Below are 9,143 nucleotides of genomic sequence, written 5' to 3' on the forward strand. Positions count from 1 at the left end.
ACATAATTCTCTCAAAATGACTAAGCTTGTAGATTGTGCTTTACAACTTTTCATCCAATCAACACTTGAGATAATAAAATTTCCCTCCAGCTTCCATTTGTCTTTAACATATAATCTGTTATCAGACACAGTTTGGAGGAATAAATCATATAACCTCGAAATAATCTTATTACAACAACAACCCTTTTTCATCTTACATCTCAGAGTTGTACAAATTTAACCAAGGTAAATTCCTGTACCTCATATCAGAAAGTCTTTAGTTTGCTGGTATTTACTCTAAAAAGCAAAGAATTTGTGAGCAAAATTGTGGGATGTTTTATTACTTTTATTTCAGATTTAATAAAAATTAAAAGTGTTTCGTATATATATTTAATTTAAAAAATGGTATACGGGTAAGGTCAGTATGGAAACTTGTTTCCACCACAGAATAAAATAAATAAATAAATAAAATTGAATATTTTGAAATTACGACTTTTTTTTCACTATTGTGAGATATAAACTCATAATTGTGTGGGATAAAGTGAGAATTGCAAGTAATAACTGTGAGTAATAAACTCACATTTGTTATAATTGCATGATATAAACTCACAGTTGCGAGTACTAAACTTGAAATGTTCCAGATGTAATTAACTGGCCATTACCCTTCCCATACAGTGGATGACAATGGCCATGAATAACGACTGATCTTCAAGAAACTGCCTGATATATTCCTGTCCGCATCCGTGCTGTGCAGAGCTCTCCGGTTGTTTCGAGGAAGACGAGCTGGACTGGCTCTGCTGAGAGCAGTTTGTGGTCGCTGAGGAAGAGAAGGCTGTAGATGTGTCCTGAACCTCACAGGTGTCACAGTCAGCAGAGGCAGTGCTACATGCCTCTGGACACATGATATGCCGGTCAGATGTAGGCCATGGATCGAATTCATCTGTTGGTAGGATAAAAATAGAAAACGATTCAATTATTGACATGTTTTCATCATAAGTGTTTTTACTTCATTACCAAAAAGCTAGGATAGACCAGGGGGTTGTTCTGATGGAACTTCATAAAGGTACGTGTCATTGGATATAAGATTAATGCTATCTTGCCAACCTTTTTCCACCAATCTAGAGGCAGACTTACAGTAAGTATTTCTCCTGACATCAAAGAGGCATTTTTCATTCTTCCAACTGTCTGCAAATCCAACACATTCTCACACCCCAACTCGTCACATATGGACGCTTGGCCAGGACCCCTTGGCGTCACTTTTTGACGCACTGGGTATACCTTTGGCATCATTTTTCAACGTGCAGGGTAGTCCGATAGACTTCTATAGATCTCTGAACCGGAGCCTGTAGCGTTGAAATTTGACGTCTTGGGTAAGCTCACCGTAATGGTCTGCTGAGAATGGGTCGAGAGACTGCAATAAATAAAAAGGAATAGGCTACAATAAATGATCTATGCCAGGGCTAGTATAATGGTGGTCCCCAGATCATCTTTATCTGGCCCTCCAGCTGTTTTTTTTGTGTTTAAAAACCCTCACAATCTGATATCAAAGTGCCCTCTCCGCAAAGGTTTAGCGCGTTCATAGGCAACCGCATTCATCGGTGAGTTTAACAACGCTCAATATGGTGTACAACCCCATTCAGCTGTGAGTTTAACAACGCTCAACTGCAGGTAAAGCGGCATTCAGAGGTGAGTTTAACCAAAACAACGCTAAACTGCATGTAGAACGGCATTCAACGGTGAGTTTAACAACGCTCCACGTGCAAGTAAGCAGTTTATGCGTTTTCAAGACATTTTACCCTTATCGCACAACATCGCACAACATTGCCCTAAGGCAACAAAAAGAAAAACTGAATTTGTGAATATATAAAATAAAAAAAAGCTTCATAAAACCTGCCAAATGGCTTCTCTACACCTTCATAAACACACAAATATTTTAAAGAAAACTGTACTGAACATAGGGCTAATGACTGTGCTGTAGAGGGTTAATATTAAACCTTTAAACATTTCCTGTTTCCCCCCCAGCACTCGTATATCAATTAATTATGTCTAAAATATAGATATAATTACATTAATGCAGTTTATTTGCCTAAGTTCGTGGATTTAATTAATTTAATTTTAATAGTAAATAAACATATTTTTCATATTATTTCACTTAAATACAACGTTCTGACCAGTATACCATTACGACATCCTTCATGAATAAACATGATTTCTGATGTTTGTATACATATATATACCAATCAGAGACAAACGTACCAGCGCGTCACATATGCAACTATAGTCTTGAATTCAGCAATTTCATTGGCTAATGTGCTTTTTGCCGCGTTAACGCGAACAAACAGTGCGTGTTGACGCGGTCAAATTGCGTTCCATAGTGACGGGTTCTTCTGCTCGTGACTGTGACGTCACAGTCCGCCTGACGTCACCGCGTGGAACTCGGCAGCGGGGTATACAAAGCCGTGCAAACCTCGAGTCAGTCCGTGGTGAGTTTTGGAGATATTGAGTTCCTCTGCTGTGGTTTCTTCTGAAAGAGAGTGAGCAAAATGGACGTAGCAGCGGAAAGAATAGGGAAGGCAGTTCTATTTGTGGTCAGGCCTGTCTATAGGTTTTGCCAAAGAAAAAAGGACAAATGCACAGCCTTCATTAACAGTCTGAAAAGACCAAAGGCAAGTACCTGGGACTGGAGGGACGAAATTATTTCCGATCGGAATCGATTCCGTCTGTACGGGCATAGGAATATAAAGCATTGGAAGAACTTGAAGAGGGCCTTGTGTGAAAAGAGGGAGAGGGCGTATCCCCCTCAAATACCTCCAAAAGTATATCGGCAGTTTTACATTGACGCTTTCGATTTGGCAAGAGATCCGTATTCAGAGAAGCCCTTGGATCTCATGACCAGGAAACATGAAATAGAGAAGGCTGTGGTGTCTGCAGATGATGAGGCTGAGCCATCTAAGATGTCTGCAATTGATTTATATTCAGGCCATTTTGAAGACAATAATGAGGCTGGGTCATCTGGGACTTCTGCTGATGATGACGATGATGAAGAAGAAGAACATTTCTCTGCAGATGATGATGATGATGAAGAATATTTCTCTGCCGATGAGTGAAAAGCTCAGCACTTCGCTCCGATGAGCAGCAATGATGAAACAACCTTCTCAAGGCTAAAGGCAGAGAGTTGGAGTAAGAGATGAAAGACTCACTGAGTGAAGGCAAAGAATGTACGCATTTACAAAATGCATTTGTCTCAGGACACTGACGCATGCGCAACTAAACCCGCGCGCGGCCAGAGCCTGAATCTAACGGTTATTTAACTTCAACAATACTGAGCAAGATAAAATACAGCTTCAAACATGTACTGTAAGTAAAGATTTATATCACATTTTTGAATATAAAAAAATAGAAATCATTTAGTCATGTTGTTTAATCTAATCATGTTGTTTCTGTAGATCACGCAGCACAGTGACAACCACGCTCTCTACCGCCACAGATTATGATGGTCACAGACTCTGGTGTGACACCGGCTGTTCCTCCGCACCTGGGGCGAGGTGCTCAAACTCGCCTGGCTTAAAGACAAGACGCCTGAAGTGAGTAAGCCTACACTTTTGCCTTCCTGTGTTTGTATTTGTTTACTGAGTTGAATTAAAGTCACTAGGATGAATGAAGTGACGTAACGTCCGATTACGTTGTTTTTACCCAGGACGTCGCATCGATTCACCGAAGGTTGATGCCCTCTTTTGCCTGCAGATGCGTGGAGAACAACGACTTTCTGTCTTTGTCTTTTGTCAGGACAAGTGTATCGTAAATTGGTTCATTACTCGAAGCTTTTCAACACGGTGTACACTAACGACATCTTGTGGTCAAAAGGTGGAAAAGCTACCTTTCCCATTTAAAAAAATGTTTTTATGTAATAAATCACTTTGTGCTATGAAAACCACAAAGCAATAAAAATCATCAGTGTCAGTGTTGATCTTTACGCAATGTATGAACAAATGAGTCTATGAATTAATTTTTGAAAGAATTAATACATAGGACAAATTAACTGCTTTGTTCAAAAAATGGAGTCTTAAAACTTTAGCCATAGTCCTAAACCTATGAGTTCACAGATAAGGCTCATATAGGCATATATAATCAAAATAAAAGAAGCCTAAGGTAATACTGAGGGCTAAGTATATTTCTTTTTTTATTTGGGCAACTACTTCCCCTTTTTGAGAATATTCTCTCACACGGGACTGTGGAGGCAGGAGTGCATAAAAATCCCAAGGCAAGTCAATGAGGATAGACACCCTTCTGAGTAACGCCATCAATCATTTGTTTTCTGATCCCTGCAATACAGTAAAGTATTTAAAATATATCTGAATAAGTATTACATAACTATGCACTATTCAAGATACCTCATAAATACAGAAATTGACAAACAAATAAATGAATGACTGGTCAGAAGTCTTATATCTTGGTTGCTACACTGAAAAAAATGATAAATGTACGGTTTTACCCTTATAGAAAAACCCCATGAATTTCACATGTGATCCCATGTGACAACATGGAAATGTGATTTTGCACATGTGAAATATGTGGAGCACATGTGCTTTGCTCATGTTAAAGGTAATTTGCACATGGGAAACATGGTTTTGGAACATTTTCATGGTGTAATGTGTGAACCCTATGTATATTCCCATGTGAAAGTAATGGGATTGCGTGTGAAACCCATGTAAACACAATAGAAACACAGGTGAAACCTACAGGGGACATGTGAAGCCCTTGTGAAATCCCTTGTGAAATCTACATGTAGGTTTTCATGAGAAAGCCATGTAAACTTAGAAATTCGTGTGAATAATGTTACATGTTCTTACCAACAAAACACAAATTAGGACTCCATGAATGAGCTCACCCTGGACTCAAACTCCCAACCTTTGAAACTAAAGGCAATAAACTTCTTTAGCTGTGTTGGTGGTATGAAAAGAGGTGCTAGATGTGCCTGAGCATCAAGCAGGAATCTGTCCATACAAAGGCAGATTTCAACCCAGTGTCCAATACTCTTTTTTTAAGATGCAACATGCAGATGTCTATGATTATTTGTATTTTATGAAACTATGGAATGCTCTATGAGCAAATAACTTGTGTCTAAAGATGCTTTAATTTTCCATCGACTAAAATGGCTTTATATTAAAAAAATCTATTCTAGGGATAGAAACTGTATCTAATTGTGTGTGTGTGTCTATTGTGATGCCTGGTCTATGTATTCAGAATAGTCAAATATGTAAATAAGCACAGATCCTGTAGCACCAATTCATTACAGACGTTACCAGGCACTTTTCAGATAGAGAAAGTCTAGACTGTACTCTATTATACAGTGTGCCCTCTAGAAATCAATCAAAACTGCATTCTATAAATAAGACACTCATCAGTATCTTGGCATATACAGTATAAATAGTTTACCATGTTTCCCTCTCTGCTCGTCTCCTGGTGTCTTTTAATTTTTGTGCCCTGCAGGCCTTGATCTCAGTGTCTCTGATTCCTCTGTGTGAATTTTTTTAACATGGTCTGTAAGAAATGAAATGAAATTCTACTAAATTTACTTCAGTAATCACCCAACAAATGCACCCAACCGTTAAAAACCAGAATGGGTGATCTGAGAGTGCATTTATTACACTGGCTTATGACCATTTGCATTGGAGATGGTAATGAAAAAAAAGCTAATACAATATCATTTTGCCCAACTCAAACAAAATTCTGACATCCTTATCAATTACTAGCTTCACTTTTCCTTTGTCAAGGCTCTGTCTTCTCTCCCCAACAATGCCTTTTTTTCCTGTGACGTCGTCATCTCTTCCGCAGTGAAGATGGAGTCCGTCACAGTCCTGGTGAGTTTTTTGTAGCCTTCACACCTTCGGGAATATTCCACGATGGTTGGATTTTGTTAACGCAGTGACAGACTCATTCTGCAAAGATGAACAAATATTAGAATATATCCATTTAATCATATGCCCAAAAAGTCCAATTTTCAGAAGTGTGGCATTAATAAACAGGTCATAATTTTGTACATGAAGTCCAATTTTTTTAAACCTCAAGTTCTCTTCAAGTTCCTAGTGACAGCCTTGTTGTTTACTGCAGTAGTGTTTCCATTTGATGTAATGTGCTGTGAGCACACAACCTGTTTGTGTGTGTGTGTGTGTGTGTGTTAGTTCACTACATGAGTGAGACAATGGGTTTTGTGGGAAGTAGGAGGAGTGACACAAACTGTCACAGCATGCATTAATAGTGGCAAACTAGAGCAGCATCACTAACATTCATTTTGGAAAAATAAAAAGGCAACATACATGCAAGATATTAATTTGTGCAGGCTGCCCAAATATAATGAATGTAAGCAAACAATGCATGGTCCACAAATAAAATTCCTTCTCCTGACTATGTGAGAGATACCTTTATCTCTGCTGTTTGGTTAGGAAGAGGAGCTTGGTGGCTGGGTACAGACTTAGTGACCTGTATAGCATCTTTCACAGTTTGTGTGATAGTATCTGCCAGCCCTACAATCAAATTAAAAGAAGTAATTAACATCTCTTCAAAATTGCCAATTGTGTGATTTTTTTGTTTTCGTTTTATTATTATTCTCATTGTCGGAATTAGTGTTGTAACGGTACCAAAATTTCAGTATTCGGTACCAATACCAGTAAAAATTCACGGTTCTCGGTACCAAAGCTTAATTTAGATTAAATGTACATATATTAAAGTGTTTATCACGGTTACAAATATGGAAACTGTACATCTGTATTAAAAATTTAAAATTTGTGAACGGCCCCCTTATGGCAACGTGACATAAGCCTAATCCAAAATATTTCCAAATGTGGCTCTTTCCTCCTTTCGTGTCAACAAGTGGATTCAGAGCCACCGCATTAGCAGCGCCGCCGGTCGCCATTTCTCAGTGTTTTTATGAAGAGGACGCAAATATGCACCTTTCGGACAGCGCATCATGAACCGGATTAACCCGGTACTCGGTACCTAGAAAAGCTGGTACCGTAACAGTTTAATTTTTTTAGTACCGACTTGATACCGAAGTACAGAGTTTTTTGACAACACTAGTCAGAATATTATCATTGATAAAGGTTAAAGGTTTCTGCAAGGAGTCTCTTCTTCTTACCTTCTTGCAGTTGAAGGTTCAATCTTCTCAACCGCCTGATCTCCTTTTCCTTGTCTTTTACTCTTAGTTTGAGCTCATCTATCGTGTCATCCTTGTCATCTGTCTATCATGGCAGGAAGAGAGTGTGCACAAGAGAGAAAGAGAAAATAGAGAAAGAAGATGCTGAAAGGGATGGAGAACTGTGGCAGTATCTTGGGACATGATACAAGTCCAAAATTACAGCAAAATGGGGTACTGAACACTTTGAGAGGATAAAAAAAATGGAAACAATGAAAAATTGTTATTGTGATGGAAAACAATAATTTCCCCTAATAAATGTTGATTCTGCCATGATTTGCTAGTAAGCCACAGCATGACTTAGCCTATGTATTTAAATGTATTTATTCAATGTTATCTACATTTTATTGCATATGCAGCAGCATTGTGAACTTTTGTAAAGATATTTTTAGCCATTAACTTTTAAATGCATCATTACATTCAAATTGCAAACACATAAGGAGAGTCTCCGCATGAAAGACCCGTGACTGGCAGGTGAACGTGCAACAACATTTCTCTCCGAAACGGTAAGAAATTATATTAGATTGAATGGAAGATTTTAACTGTGAGGAGATACTTGACAGGGCAGTTTACGGTGACAGGATGCACGCGATAGAGCTGTCCGTTAAAGATGACGATGTAGTATGTCCCAAAGTTTGCCTACTATTTTGCTACACGAGTTCCGGCAAGATGGCGGGCTGAACACACGCGCTCTAATTACGCGGCTTAGTTATCTCCCGTTTCCTAATATAAAAATAGTTTGATTCTCAATTACACCTACCCAGAGTGACTTTAAAGTTCTGTGCTATTGTTGCTGACCTCTAAAATGCGAAAATCTCACCAAACAACTTATCCCAAGTTTGTTATTCCTCCGGCTCATCGCGTGGCTCAATCTGCAGTTTCAGAGATGGAAACCGAGACTGATTCTTTAGAGAAACGCCGTGATTCCTCTCACTTTAAACCCACTAAGGTACATTCGTCGAAAAAGCTAAAATCTCAAGAAGAGGACATCACCAACGCTACTCTGCTGCAAGCCATTACTTCCCTAACTGCTCGCTTCGACTCACAAGACGTAAAGTTAGAAGAAATGGCGAATCAAATGCGAAACAACAGCATCATGATTGCAGAGATTTCCAAAGCTAACGAATTTAACTCGGCTGAAATTAATGACTGCAAAGAAAAATGCAAAGAGTTGAGCAAATCGGTCATGGGTTTAACCACCGCACACAATGACCTGGAAAGCAGAACATCTGATCTTGAACGATGTAAGAGAAGATGGAATCTCCGGATTAACTGCATGAAGGAGAGGTCTGAAGAGGATCCCCAGAGGGAAGTGGTCGACCTGATTGCCGAAATTGCTCCACACTTGATACAGAAATTAGACGATATTATTGACACAGTGCATCGTGTCGTGTTTTCAGGGCATCAATTCAAGCGACACATTGTAGAGCAACAGAACAGCTTCTTTATTCCTTTATTCTTCCACGTTTTTTTTTCCTTTCCCCCATAAGCACCAATAGCTCCCCCTACATCCTTTTAGGCACTTCACATCAAAACAGATTACACCACATCCCCGTTTCTATGAGATGAATACAAACTTAAATGAACATTTACTGCACGAGAGAAAACTCTTTTTTTTCTTTTTACCTTTTACAAATTATTGAACACTTTTTCTTTCTTTTTTTTACTTAACTCTTTTGTATTCACAAGTCCAGCCTTTGAGGTTTAACAACAACTCTGCCAAGCCTAGTTCTGACGGGACCCGGGGTAGCAGCCTTTGGAGTCCTAACTAAAGACTCTGAACAGTTTGGTGTGAGCCTGGCGCCCTCTGGATGTCTGACGGGTGTACTTGGAATTTGTACCTTTGGAGTGATTTCCGGCAATGGCAATAGGTGATGCCTATTCCTCCTGATGACTCCTGAAGGACTCTCTAGGACATATGAGCGGGGTGTAGAATGAGGTGAGATGACAGTCCCTTCACTCTTGGTGTCTG

General features: G+C 39.1%; 2 long non-coding RNA genes across 2 annotated transcripts; one reads left to right on the top strand and one right to left on the bottom strand.

Moving 5' to 3' along the window:
* The first annotated feature begins 2,804 nt into the window (after nucleotides 1-2,804).
* LOC143744201 (uncharacterized) lies at nucleotides 2,805-3,930 on the top strand. The gene is made up of 3 exons (XR_013205802.1): nucleotides 2,805-3,336; nucleotides 3,426-3,563; nucleotides 3,677-3,930. It is a non-coding gene; the product is annotated as an uncharacterized LOC143744201 (long non-coding RNA).
* Nucleotides 3,931-5,748: 1,818 nt separating this feature from the next.
* Nucleotides 5,749-7,223, bottom strand: LOC143744202 (uncharacterized). Its single transcript, XR_013205803.1, has 3 exons — nucleotides 7,115-7,223; nucleotides 6,400-6,503; nucleotides 5,749-5,918 (listed from the first exon to the last, which is right to left on the bottom strand). It is a non-coding gene; the product is annotated as an uncharacterized LOC143744202 (long non-coding RNA).
* Between the last annotated feature and the right edge of the window lie 1,920 nt (nucleotides 7,224-9,143).

Source organism: Siphateles boraxobius, unplaced genomic scaffold, assembly GCF_051911475.1.
Source record: "Siphateles boraxobius isolate OS27281-9 unplaced genomic scaffold, OSU_SipBor_1 2, whole genome shotgun sequence".
NCBI lineage: Eukaryota > Metazoa > Chordata > Actinopteri > Cypriniformes > Leuciscidae > Siphateles > Siphateles boraxobius.